We start from the raw sequence: 14,488 nt of genomic DNA on the forward strand, positions 1-14,488 counted from the left end.
CGGAATTATTTCAATTGCAGACAGAAAATGAAGGTCTGAACCGTACTTGAGTGATTTGTTTGAAAATTGAAATTGGCAGAGGGGTCGAAAATCTGTAGCAGTAGATGTGGTGTGGTTGATTTGAATGTGCGAAGCAAAATGATCTGATCTGGAAATGGATTGAAATCGGAATTAGTAAGCATTTCAAATCAGAGTTCCTCCTCGTGGGCAAAAAATGGCTTATGCCTTCCCAGCACAGGTGTCAAACATACGGCCTGCCAGACGATTTCATCCGGCCCGCAAAGCAATTCCCGGTAGATTGAAAAATGTTTATCATATCCAGCACATTTGTAACAAATGTTGATGTTTTGGAGGGGACATTTTCATAAGATAATCCCTCAATACAGCAAATGTTGCGTATGTTCATAGGCCACATTATAACAACCCGACTGTGGTGTTGTGGTTTTACTATAGTTTAATTACCCTAGGAACAAGTAGGTCACATCGACACCCAATTCGAGAAGACAAAAAGTGAACATTGAGTTCAGTGTTTTATGGAAAAATGGAACAATAAGTAGTTGTTATTATTAGGGCAAGTTTTTGCAACTTCTGCAACTTTTTTTACAGCTTCCGGCAGCTTCCTAAATACTCGTAAGATATGTAGAATTGAAGGAATCTTATAGTGCAACTTTTTGCAACTTTTGTCCATATTTTTCATGCAACTTTTGCAACTTTTTCGATTTTTCATGAAAGTATTTTCGATTTTGGTGAAATACACGGCCAAATTCGACTGAAACACCGTAAATCAGCACCGAAGTAACGCTTTTACGGGTATTTCGGGAGCTGAGCCGGAAAATGGACCGTTTTTTTTAGTCATTCGAGCAAAATGTGGTCAAAATGCAACTTCAGCAACTTATTTCGAAAATAAATGAATAAATGCAACTTTCCACGGATTTAACTGCAACAAAAACTTGCCCTAGTTATTATTCACAGAAGCGAAAACGCGAACGCGAAAACGTTATATGCAGTTAACATGGGAGTTACACAATAACATTCGAACATCTGTGGTCGCACTGCTGTGTTACTTCAACTCAAAAGTCCCCGGAATCCACCAAATCGCGATTTCAATTTCCGCGTTTACAGTTGAATATCTTGTATTCCTCACAACACACACACACGTGGACGTGGCTAACGTCTTATTACGACCAAAGCAAAGGCACTGTTTTAACAGCTCATAAATGTATTCAACTGCCCAATCATCGTATATTAACAAATTCCATTGTTTTCGAATAAAACCTATATGGTCCGGGATATGATGTTTGTCAATGATATGCTTGATAATAAAGTATTCAATTGAAAGGCAGGGGCATGAGGTAACATGTTCGAATAAGCTGACTGGTTAGGCAAGCGAGCGATTTGCCGGTATGAATCCGGCCCTCGACGTAATTCGAGTTAGTCACCCCTGCTGTACAGTGTACACCTAGTTTCGCACTGCAAAGTACTGCAGAGACAATTTTATGAAAACCATAAGTTATTTGATAAATAAAATTATTGCTTTGCAAGTGGACGTAAAATAAGGTGTGAAAGCAACCATTATCATGCTCAGAAGCACAAGAACAGAAAATGTCTGTTCTGCAAGCATTGCTCGTTTTGCACATTACAGATCTCCTGTAGTAGTTTCAGGAATAAACTAAACTGACTTTGGATTAAAATTAGAATGAGAGTAAACAAATATTTCAAAAATTACATTATCGGCATTTTGCCTGTAGAATTATCTAAGATTACCTAATTGTCAAAGCCTGCTGCTGACACACGTCAATTGCTTCAGGTCGAACTGGAGCAAGTGAAACAGCAGCGAGAAATGGAACGCAAAAGCGACGCCGGCAGTGTGGACTCAACGGAAGCTTTGCATACTCCCACCAATTTAGACGGGGGGACCTCCGATGTTCCCCCCGTGCAAAGAGATCGGGCCGTTTCCGCTGCAGACTCTGAAACGAAAAATCTGCCGGACTCTTGAGCACATATTCGCGAACAAGTTCTTTCTGTGGTTTGCCCACTTGTCCTATAGGAATTACGTGTGATCACCGTCTATCGGGTCGAAGATGGCAATTAGAGTGCTAATTAGGTCTGGGCAGAAGTATTACTGGTTTTGATGTCATAACAGTGTGAATGATGCAGAAATTTCATATGTACTTTTTTTTCGCGACCAGAAAGAATATAATGGCACTTCTACGTCATAGTAAAGATGATTTGGTATTTTTTCGACCATAACTGTTTCATTGCACTTTGTGACAATGCTGTGGATTGATCGCGATTTTCCAGATATGTCATTTCCATTAAAGTGTGTGACTTTGTATCGCATGTTTCATATGCTGCGATACAAACAATCACAACTTACAACCTTCCACGGCGTAAAATAGTATCACACCTGTTGTTCTCGCTGATAAATTAAATGCTAGTGGCAAGGAGCGCATCATTCAAGTCCTCTGAAACAACCATCTCGAACTTGTCGACTTGAAAATCATGGGAATGAATACTCGATATACGGTAGATCCAGAGGTGGTCAGTAATGAAGTACTTCTACTTTTTCGAAGTACTCAAGTAGTTTTCCTCAACTTCTGGTACTTACTCAAGTAGATAGAATATTCGCTACTTCTACTTCGTAATATTTAGTGATCTACTTACTTACTGTTCGCTATTTTCAGTTTGTCAAGTAGAAGTAGTGTAGCCCCCAATTAGAAAGAGAAACTGTGGAATTGTCGGGCTGTTTTCACGGAGTTCTAACTTTCAATCTTAAGAAAATTGAAGTCAAACCCAGAATTTCCGTCGCGCTTCACATCAAGTATATATAGAGTTACAAATATGTTTTCACGAAAGTGAATACTATTTAGGTTGCACATTGCATTGCACCGCATTGTCGCCCATATGACATATTTCGTCACAGTAAATATGGCCCATCATAACGTTTGAAACTACCGTTTCGAAATCTAGCATTTACCCATCATATCGTAATCGTAACCCATGGCGTGTCCTATTCTGGAAATGTGGGCTCTGACGTTTTCAGTGTTAAATGTGTTGTAGCAGACCAACGTTAAAACTGCCGTGAAAAAAGACATAAATATATTTTCCGCTTTTCTGTTGTAGTATTTGTAGTTCTCGTTCAATTCACAGTATCATTTACAGTTCTTGGTTTCAATTCTTTTTTCTGGGGAACATACATGTTTAAGTTTAAAAGCAAGTGTAGCATCGACGTCTATTTTGCTAAACAATTACACTATATGGCATTTTTGCGTTATGCCATATTTTGTTATCATCGTATACGAATCGCGCAAAGTGATAACAACGTATCCATACAACTTCTCCGTATTGCTCTTCTACTAAACTAAAGGCCGTAATATGCGCGAGGGAACATGTCATGACATTTTCTAAAACGCGGGATGTTCGAATTAACAAAAGATTACTATCCCATTTCCATAGCAAAACTATCTTTGCATCTGATGATTCGGTCAAATGTTCATGCTGTCGGAAATTTATACCTCCTGGGATGCATCAATATGCGTTGTACATGAAGCTCTCTTCACCTTCCGCATATCTCAATTTGCAGCTTTTGAGAGTCCATGCGAACGTATTATGACCGTTTTTAAAACTTCTTACTTACTTGAGTAGATTTAAAGCCAGCAAATTCTACTTCTACTTCAAGTAGTTTTAGGTTGCTTATGGAAAAAGTAGTTCTACTCGTACTTGAGTAGATTTTTGCGTCGCTACTTCTACTTGAGTAGATTTCTTGGCTACTTTGACCACCTCTTGGTAGATCATTGTGCCCATCCCTAGTACTAATAGGTAGAGGTGGTCAGCAATGAAGCGCTTCTACTTTTCGAAGCACTCCAAGTAGGTTTTGCCAGTTTAGTTTTCAGCTTTTCGCGGCAATAGACCTAGAATTTTTACTTTTTTATATGCCCAGAAATATCAACTTCTACTTGTATTGTCAGAGGTGGTCAAAGTAGTCAAGAAGGCTACTCAAGTAGAAGTAGAAGTAGCAACGAAAAAATCTACTCAAGTACGAGTAGAAGTAATTCTTTCGTAAGCAACCTAAAACTACTTGAAGTAGAAGTAGAATTGACTGACTTTAAAAGTACTCAAGTAAGTAAGTAGTTGTGAAAACGATCCTAATTTGTTCACATGGATTTTATAAAGGTGCTAATTGAGCTATGCGAAAGGTGACGAGCTTGATTCATATTGATACATACCAGCAGGTAACCAATTTTCGATATCATAAGCATTCGTCCACATCATGAGATGAAAATGATAGGATTGATATGGAAATGCGATACTTATCCTGTTTTCTCGAACAGCACATTTTAGAAAATAGCATGGTATGGCGCCATCCCCCATATTATAAGGTCCGTAGTTTAGTCGAAGAGCAACGCGGAGAAGCTGTATAGGATACGATGTAAACACTTTGCGCGATTAGTAAACGTAAATAAAAAATACGGTGGACCGTAAAAATGCCATATTGTGTAGCTTTATTTCCGTAAATTAAAGGCATTAGTACACTTGCTTTTATACTTCAATATGTATGTTATCCAGACTAAAGAACTGATATTTATTATAACTCAAAGTGTATGATACTGGGAATTGAAAATGGAACATAAATACTAGTTCCAAAAGTGGAACACGATTTCATGCCTTTAGTCCAGAAAGTTTCAAAGGTGTGCGAATAATTATCGAGACGACCGATTTAGAATCGTTGGGCGGGGCCGTTCACAATTCCATTTGTTTGCCTTGGAGTCGACTTTTATCAAAATACACCAACCAAAACTCTGTCAACAAAAGGAGTTCGTGTACCACCTAAAAATATTACATTCAACGCTCTCTCATTCGATATTTCATGCTGGTGACGTCATATCTTGTGATACGATACAATGTTCTTTTCAATTCTCTACTAGTTTCTGACGATTACCACTGACGAGTGTCAGCCGAAAATATTCGGGTTCATTTCAATATGAATATACTATTCAATTGTATATTGAAGTTCTGTACCTCCAAGAAGCTCTTCAAAGGTGGTATGCTAAAACAGTTCTAAAACTAAAAAAAATGTCCGAGTCCACTTTTCCAGGTTAGGACACGCCATGGACATGCTAGATTACGATATGACTAGTAAATGCTAGATTGCAAAACATTAGTTTCAAACGTTATGATGAGCCATATATCCTGCGAAGAATTATTTCATATGGGCGAAGGGTGACAATGTGGTGTGAACTCAGGGATATCTAGATATCTAGTTCTAGATATTCCTGTGTGAACGGAACCACGCCAAGCCGCTACCTAAATTATATTTATACTTTCTTGAAATCATACTGGTAACGCCGTATATCCACTGCGCGCGAAGCGCGACGAAAATTCGGGGTTTTACTCTACTTTTATGAAAGTTAAATGTTGATACTCCGTGAAAACAGCCCCGAAATTCCTCAGGCTATCTTCCTGATTGGAAGATTGAACTACTTCTACTTGACAAACTGAAAATAGCGAAAAGTAAGTAAGTAAATCACAAAATATTATGAAGTAGAAGTAGAAGTAGCGAAAATCAGATCTACTTGAGTAAGTACCAGAAGTAGAGGAAAACTACTTGAGTACTTCGAAAAAGTAGAAGTACTTCGTTACTGACCACCTCTGTGTATTGTATTAACGTCACTTCAACGTGACTACCAACGATGACTACGTTGGCCACCTCTGCATACTGATCAGAATCTATCTTGTTCTGTGGTAATATTATGAGATAGGACAAATGCACTCTTCGAGATGTGTGATCTCTAGGTGGGGGAGGGGGTGAGTTGAGTTTATTCATTTCATCCTTGAAAACACTGCAAGATTGCGATACAGATAGGAAGATTTATTCATAAAATTTGTCTTCGCGATATTATAGTGACGGCAGGCAATAGTTATTTATATTTCGCGGGGATGATAGCTAGGTGGTGGCGATAAGCGCCTACCGATGGATGCCAGTTTGAGAGACTGCAGCCGCAACTGGTAGTTCAGCATCCTCCTTTCTACTCATTACATCGCATTGAGTGTGTCTCGTTCGGATGAAAATATAATTTTTCGATTATTATAAATATGGTGGTAATATATACAACACAAATCAGTTCTACCGGTAAATGGGTTTCGGCTTCCGGTGGCCTTGGAGATGACAAAAATCTGCCACAAATACCGAAGGGGGCGATAGGCGGACGAAAATATAAGAACATCCAGTAAGATGTATTTATAGTAACCACGGTCAAAAAACAAACGAGAGGCGGCTTATTCTACATATCACGCGAAAGTTGCCTGTAAAAACGATCAACTCAACAATAAGCAGACGGGTAAACTGGTTTTCAGGGCGCCTACGAGAGGAAATGGCCCCTATTTTAGAGTTAGGCGAATATATTTACCGTTTATATGTCCTCATTTTCGTAAATAAATGGGTCGAAAATTTGTGTCGAGCTTGATAGGGGAGCGATGAGTCGATTAGGAAATACTGATCTAGCAGCATATGATCAGATGAAGAGTATATTAGGATCAGTGTGGTCCTCGGAAACATATGTGAGTCACATTAATTTGACTCTGTAAACTCTATATGATGGCAACTCGCTCACGACATCCACGCGTAATCATACCAACATCAGAATGATAGTTGGACATCGTTTCGGACCTCGAAATGTCCTAATTTGCGTTTATCTCAAATTAAATCAGATATTAAAACCAGTGTAGCCCTCGGAAACTTATATGGGTCACACTGATTCAACTTTGAAAAGGGTAGGCAATATAATTGCAACTCGCTAACGGAATTTTGACTCGAGTCAAGTCAATCGATTTTCAATGGTGACTCGAGTCAAGTCAATAATTAAGTAACTCGATTTTTGGAGGTGACTGGAGTCAAGTCAAGTCACGACTCACGAGTCAAGTCAAATTGCCTTTTCGAAGTATGAGACATGATATAACCTCATTGCATTTTGCTGGCTGTCTGAAATACAGATTGAGTGGGCATTGATTTTGAACCGATGAACGAATATAGAGTTAAATATACACACAAGAAGGCGCTGTATCGCTCACATATATGTAGAACTGTTAAACCTCAGTTTATAGTTACCAGCCAAAAGAGAATAGATACGAATTGATAAGATGCAATACATTACGCATTTACAAATCGATATGAGACAATTCGAGCCTGCGCCAATGGTTCAGGATTATATAAACTATATTCGAATTCAGTTTCACTGGTTCGCAGACGCTTTATATATTGCGGTTGGAATAGCCTATCTGAAAAGGCTTAATTACAAATCATTACTAAAATCGGGATTAACAAAAAAATGGGTAAGCGCAAAAAGGAGGATTTGTCCTCCTTTTCAGGTTTTGAAAATGTCCTCCGAAGGACGCCTAAATGTCCTCCTTTTCGAGATTTTGTCCTCTTTTATTATAATTTTGGTCAAATACGGCCAAATTCGACTGAGACACCGTAAATCAGGACCAAAGTAATCGCTCATACGGGTATTTTGGGAGCTGAGTCATCGGCAATAAGTTCATCCTTTTTTAGTCAACCACGTGACAATGTGACAGAAAAAATGTATTTTAGGCGCCGAGCGAGAAAGTTGTCCTCTTTTTAGTCAACCACCTGACAATGTGACGGAAAATAAACTGTAGGCCTATTTTAGGCGCCGAGCGAGAAAGTTGACCTTTTCTAGGGGAAGCGAGTGGCGCAGTTGGTTAAACACTGCATGCAGTCGCGACACCAATGGTTGCTGGTTCGAGTCTCGGCTCTGCCATGTTTTTCTATGTGTCGGAGGTTTATCTGGGCTCCTCTTCGCCGATCCCGCTGTAAATACAGCGCCTTGATAAGCCCAGAAGAAGAGAGAGCCGAACTCTGGAAAGATGGCAGCTGAAGACCAGAAAAACGAAGCAATACCGCAAAAGACATTGTGTTAATGCAATTAATGTGCTGGGCCCAAATAACCATATAGGCGATAAGCGCCAATATTGTGAATAAGCAAACAAACCGGTACATCACCTCTCATTTCGCGCTGTATTTGTGAATAGTCATTATACAAATTGATGATGTTGGGTGAAAAAATGTTCAAATTTAGTTATTTATGTACAATGTACATCGATGTAAAATATCAATAATCATCGACTCATCTAGGGTTTTCACAATTTTCACTTACTCGCCCTGGCGACAGGTTGAGGCACTGGCTCACCTGCCTCATTTGACCGCACGTCACTGATGGCAATGGAACCACTCTGAAATAGCCATCAAGGCCGACTGTGCCGAACAATCGGAGCGCCGCAACACAATGATCAATTGACCCTGATAATGGAAAGCGATTATTCGGAGCAATGCCGATTTTTAGACGGCTATTTCGGTGTGGTTACGTCGACCTGACCAGCTTTTAAATTGTAATTCCGGAATCAGGGCAGCAACAATAATAATAGCTTTTGATTAACATCAGTATTGTTAAATAGGGTCCGTCAAACCACTAGGTGTCGCCAGACTTTAGGTGGTAACCGCCGTTGTTACGTACGCGGTTGCCGTATTCAGAAACCTGTAGGTTACTTTCTCGATTGTGTAAGGGTATTTTATATGGAAAAAATGGCTACAACATATTCTACGGGGACCGCTATAAAATGAACTAAAACTTCGGAAAGCTTCTACGGAAGGAAATAAGGCCGATTCGATAACTAGGTGAGAACGTGAAATTGTCAACTAAATGTCGGCTACCAGCTCCGCACCAGAAGTTTTCGAAGTTTTAGTTCATTTTATAGCGAGCTCACGGTCCACGTAGAATATGTTGTAGCCATTATTTCCATATAAAATACCCTTACACAATCGAGAAACTAACCTACAGGTTTCTGATAACGGCAACCGCGTACGTAACAACGGCGGTTACCACCTAAAGTCTGGCGACACCAAGTGGTTTGATGGACCCTGTTGGATGTTAGCTGCGGAAATTGACCAAGCGGTGCGCATCTCGTATTCCCAATGTTGTCTCCAGCGGAGACAATTGAAGCGTAGCCATTTTGTCTCCTTGGCTACCTAGTCGTCGGAAATTTTACCTGGGCGCTTATGGGTTTACGCGTTGTACCTTCATAAAACGGACTAATAATCAGGTACTGTTAGTTATCAGCCGTCCATCTTTTGATATTGCGTTTATACTAAACCATTTATTCCTATAACTTACAGATTATAACATCGGGAATTCTGGTAATAGATTAAGAAGTACGATAGAAACAGGAGATAACTCAGATGACAGAACAGCAGTTAGCTATAGAAGTAAGATTCACAACTCTGAACTAATATCACTGATCACTGGGTGATCCTTTTAAATTTTTCATCCATATGCATTTTCACATCCATGTACAGGTGATTCCAAGATAATGTCGAGGGGGGGGGATCAGTCGGTCAGGTGTGCTGTGCTTATAAGTTATAAGCTTATGGCTGTACCAAACGTTTGAAGGCAGTATCGAGTTTGTGAGGAGTTATAGCGAGGATGAGGAAACGCAGTGTAAGCGGCGATATCCACTTACTTTTTATCTGTGAAATTTTAGCATTTATAAGGGAGAAAATTTTTCATCTAACACTTTGCTTGAAGCCAGCTTGACACTTTGAAAAATTTTCTATTTACAGATACATGAACAGACGATTGTATTATGCATTAGTTTGCAGCTGAAGGAATGCTTAAGAACACCTGATTATTACTATGGTATGTGTTCAGTTTCCCTTGGAAGCAATGATGCTCTAAAGAACGAATGGATTAGAGACATCAAGAGAGAAAATTGGAAGCCCTCAAAGTATTAAAGGATCTGCTCCAAAGTCCAAAGAATGGAAAGAGCTCTGAAACAATGGAATGAGCAAGAAAGAGCCGCGGAATAGAGACTAACACCGAAAGGAACTGTGACATCGAGCAGACGAGCACTGGGCCAAGGTGGATGCCAGTTTGAGAAACTGCAACTGATCGTTCGGCATGCTCCTATCTGTGTGTGTCTTGTTCAGATGAAAATATAGTCTGACGATTTTTGATTTATTTTCACCAGCGGCCTGACTTTTCCGTGCTTAGTAGCAATTTGGTCGAAAAGCTGTCACAGACCCAATGAAATCGTCTCGAGACCCTCACTTAAATAGGGGGTGGAATTTCTACGGAAATCATTTATGTATAATTATTAGGGCGGTTTTTTTTGACATGTCAAAATTTTTCATCAAGTCAAAATTTTTTCGACGTCTGCATTTCGTTTGTATCGTAGATTTTGCACTGTCGGTGTACTTATCATTTGATATTTTACAGCTTGTAGCCTATTTTATAGGCCTACCGTTGTAAACGGCTAATTGTCTGCTCATTGTGAATCGTAAACGGTCAAATAAAACAAATAGGTAGACATGGTGTTATGGTCAACGTACCGCAATATCCTAACTGAAGAAAGACTTCTTGGACATTGCATCATTCTTACATTAAGAAGCGCACGATGAAAAATTGTGATGTAGACAACATTGTCAGAATAAAGCAACACGGCGAGTCACCAGCAGTGTACGCACAACTTGAGTGTTGTCAGCCAACAACTGCTGCTGTTAAACGTCTTTGGCAAGCTTCTTAGTAAGGACATGCACTTTCTACCCAAGAATGTAGGGAAGTATCTCTCGTTGTACTACAACATCTTTTAATTATTTCTACCATAATACATATTGTAACCACTGGAATTCTTTATAGGGCCAGATTTCGTTAAAATATTGTTATTTTCATGTAAAAAGTTGCCTGTTTCTAAGCCAAAAACGGTTTTTTCAGGCCAAACTGCGTCGTTAGGACAGTCAGTTCCAGTCGGAAATGAAGATTGAGTGGTACAATTTTAACATTATGTGGGAAAACACCTAATTTGCATACGTTAGGTCAAAATTTGGTCAAGTTTCAATTTGGTCAGCCCTATTAATTATACATACATACATCTAGCTAAAAATCGCTAAAATGAAAATACTATTGTACAGAACTAGTTCCATATATTTTAATAGTTCTACCATAAAAATCTTAAAACCTCGTATACCCAGTGTGTCTTCCGATACAACCCTAAAGCCAGATTTCACCCAAAAGATTTCAATGTTGACAATCGCGGCAACTAAATCAACTCCACCAGGAATTATTTCATTATTTCAGTAGCATCAATGTCAACATGTTTCTTTCTTGGCTAGTTCTGTTTTACATGCAAGTGTTCAGCATTCCTGACACTCAGGCAATTACATGAATTAGTTTTGTTGTTCTGTTTGATATTTTGGTTTTACAGTGTACCGTATTCAATGACAAGCCTATTTGGTCATCTCAATCTGCAAGAAAGTAATTATCCTTCTTTATTTCGGTGTCACAAAAGACTGGCATATTTCCGGCAACGTTGAAAACTATTTATGAACTGCCCAGTTGAACCATACTCTATGTGGATCGCTAAAATAAAAATACCGTATATCACAATGATCTCGTTGATATATTTCTGGTGCATAGAACCGTATAGTCATAGTGCAATTACAGTTTAATAACCATGGCAAAATCATGGACAGGGCAGAAGCACTTTAGGTTTAGATAACTTCTTTGAGACATCGAGAGCAAACTTGATGTGTTCCTGCACTCGCAAGTAAACATCACCGAAGGCGATTAGCATCACTGCTACTCAAGACTGCTTCACGTTGAGTTTGATGTAGTCAGAAGCTAATCGTTGAAATATTCGCGTCGGAATGTCGTTGCAATGCAGTATCCCTTGAAGTTACACACGAGTCTTCGCCGTTTTAGATCCATCTATGGATACGGAAGTCGCAACTCGCAAATGCAATCCATGGCGTCATTCAAGGCTGACATACCTATTAGAAAGGGTATACTATAGTTCATTAATATGGTCTGTGTTAGTTTTGTGATAAAACATACTTATTCCAGACCAAAACCCCCCGAAAAGCGTAAAAACACGGAAAATCCCAGTAGTTCACCATAAGCACCAGTGCGCAAGTAGGTAGCCAGAGCTGTTTTACAATTTTCTCCGCCGTCACGGTAAGTTGCGCACTCCAGTGTTTATATAGCTCAGTGAAATTGACAGATAGAGGCTGGTGCGGATCAGTGAAACCACATTTGATCGTAATGCAACAGCGTTCGATGTTTCACAATCGTTAGTTAAATCACCTTGATTCAACACTGTATTTATGCTGGTGTCTGAAGCTTTGTCTGACCATCGTTGTTTCAATTGCGAGCTATGAGAGGAGTTTCTCAAAGCTCGAACTCAAGTCTTACTCACGTTCTACCATGAATGATGATCGGCTATCATAGGCTTACCATACGCCCTCTTTTAAGAGGATTTGTCCTCATTTTTGACTTTTTTGAAAGTGTCCTCGGAGGACGCCCATTTGGCCTCTTTTTTGAGATTTTGTCCTCTTTTTTGAAAATTTAGAGCAAATTGCGAGTGATATGTCGCATATTAGCACAGAAGTTAAGCTCCGGCGGGTATTTTTTTTTAGTCATCCACCTGGCAATGAGGAGTAAAAAACGTTATTTTGAGCTCTGAGCGGAAAAGATGACCTTTTTTTTTTAGTCATCCACCTGGCAATGTGGAGTAAAAAACGTTATTTTGAGCTCTGAGCGGAAATTACCTTTTTTTTTTTTTTAGTCAACCGATCACAAAGTAGGGAAAATTAACCGGTTTTTGAGAATTTTACTCCGGTTTGGTAAGTTGCATATTTCTGAAAAAGTGTCCTCTTTTTTGATTTCCAAAATATGGTAAGCCTAGGCTATCAGCTCTCTCCATTCCTTCTATAGAAAGGGATCAGTGCGACAATATAGCTTTCGATCGAGACTGGATTCAGTAATTTTTCCGCTCTGGAAGGTAACTTTTCAATTGCCAGAAATACTACAGTCGCTTACGCAAAACAATTCTCCGGCCTCAGCGACAGCCTCAGCGAAGCGGAACGAAGCTCCAAAATCGGTCGTTGCCGTTCCATGTTTACATTCTATCATTCCACTGTCCAAGTGTCCATGCATTGTGCGATACCCGCAATATCTGATTATATCCACGGGCCCCGCAGTCATCATAGATATAGACATCCGAAATACTATATATAGAAATATATAATTTCTTATGTAATGATTTTCAGAACTCTGAAATACTGCATTGTTAAATTAGTGGCAAGGAATTCCTACCGATTGAATGTATAGTGCCATACTTCTTTGAGAGATACACTTTCATTGTGTAACTGCGTACCGTACCGGCTATATCATGGAGAAAGATCTGTCTGAAATTAGCAACAAGCTCGTTGAAGCTACGATTGCCGCGAGTAATTCAACAACTGATGTGAGTAATCGCATTCATAGCTAGCTGTAATATCGTCACTGTGGAATCAGAGTTGCTTATGTCCATTTTCACATTGTTAGAAAACCCCGGAATGGAATTGGTGGCAACGTCACGCAGGATTTTCTGTTTATTTGCCTTATTATTCTATACAGAAAAGCTCTCCTCAGGGCATCCCTAAAAGACGGAGAAGCGGAGGCAGCGGAGACAGCGGAGGCAGCGGAGAATGGACCCTAAAACGCGGAAACAGCGGAGACAGCGGAGAGAGCCAAAAATGCCGATTCCTAAAAGACGGAGATAGCGGAGGAAGCGGAGAGCGGAGCTTTCGGTCATTGACCTTTATAGACACGCGCGACATAGCGGACGGATACTGAAAGCGGAGTTCGGGACCCAGCGAAATGGACATTGCGGACGGTTATATAATATAGAAAGCGGAGATCAGGGCGTATCGGAAGATGTTTCGAAGCAGTGGAGAATAACGGAGAAGTCAGCCATGCGAGTTCAAGGCCAATTTGGCGACTGATTGCCCGTCGATGAGATGACATAGCGGACGGATACTGAAAGCGGAGTTCGGGGCCCCGCTAAATAGACATAGCGGACGGTTCTATGATATAGAAAGCGGAGATCAGGACGTATCGGAAGATGTTTCGACTATCGTCATGTGTATTTAGGGATTCGAACTAACTTTGCCAATATTTTGATTTTTTTTAAATTACTTATCCACATGAGTCGAGATGTCGTTAGGTAAATTATTTTCAGGTATTAATCATTACGAAAAATTCACGAAGCTCCGATACACTATATTTTAATTTTTAAAAATTAGTAATCCACATGAGTCGAGATATCCTTAAGTAAATCATTTTTAGGTATAATTCATTACGTGGCTTCTGTAAATCATATGCACGGTTTTATGCGGACATATTAAAATCCAGACTATGTATTGATAATAACTTGCTTCCGAGAAATAAACAACAGTCATTATACAAATTCGCTAGATATTCTATTATGTGTATTTAGGACTATATATTTTCGCGGATAATATGAGCTCTCAGATAACACTCATCAACGTTGAACTATGCGCAGTTTTATGGCAAAATATTAAAATTCTACATATATTTCGCGCAATCAATTTATGTGTATTAAAGACTATATATGATACACAAGACCTCTGTAAATA

General features: G+C 39.5%; 2 long non-coding RNA genes and 1 pseudogene across 2 annotated transcripts; all 3 read right to left on the reverse strand.

The window, feature by feature from the left end:
• LOC145445025 (enoyl-CoA delta isomerase 1, mitochondrial pseudogene) overlaps positions 1–419 on the reverse strand; it is a 288,929-nt pseudogene extending 288,510 nt beyond the window's left edge.
• Positions 420–1,732: 1,313 nt separating this feature from the next.
• Positions 1,733–6,287, reverse strand: LOC145445035 (uncharacterized). Its single transcript, XR_013916863.1, has 3 exons — positions 5,648–6,287; positions 3,781–3,952; positions 1,733–2,515 (listed from the first exon to the last, which is right to left on the reverse strand). It is a non-coding gene; the product is annotated as an uncharacterized LOC145445035 (long non-coding RNA).
• Positions 6,288–11,450: 5,163 nt separating this feature from the next.
• On the reverse strand, positions 11,451–12,053 carry LOC145445512 (uncharacterized). The gene is made up of 2 exons (XR_013917061.1): positions 11,904–12,053; positions 11,451–11,839 (listed from the first exon to the last, which is right to left on the reverse strand). It is a non-coding gene; the product is annotated as an uncharacterized LOC145445512 (long non-coding RNA).
• Positions 12,054–14,488: the final 2,435 nt, after the last annotated feature.

Source organism: Botryllus schlosseri, chromosome 8 (genome assembly GCF_051294905.1).
Source record: "Botryllus schlosseri isolate E-star chromosome 8, Bs_hap1, whole genome shotgun sequence".
Lineage (NCBI taxonomy): Eukaryota > Metazoa > Chordata > Ascidiacea > Stolidobranchia > Styelidae > Botryllus > Botryllus schlosseri.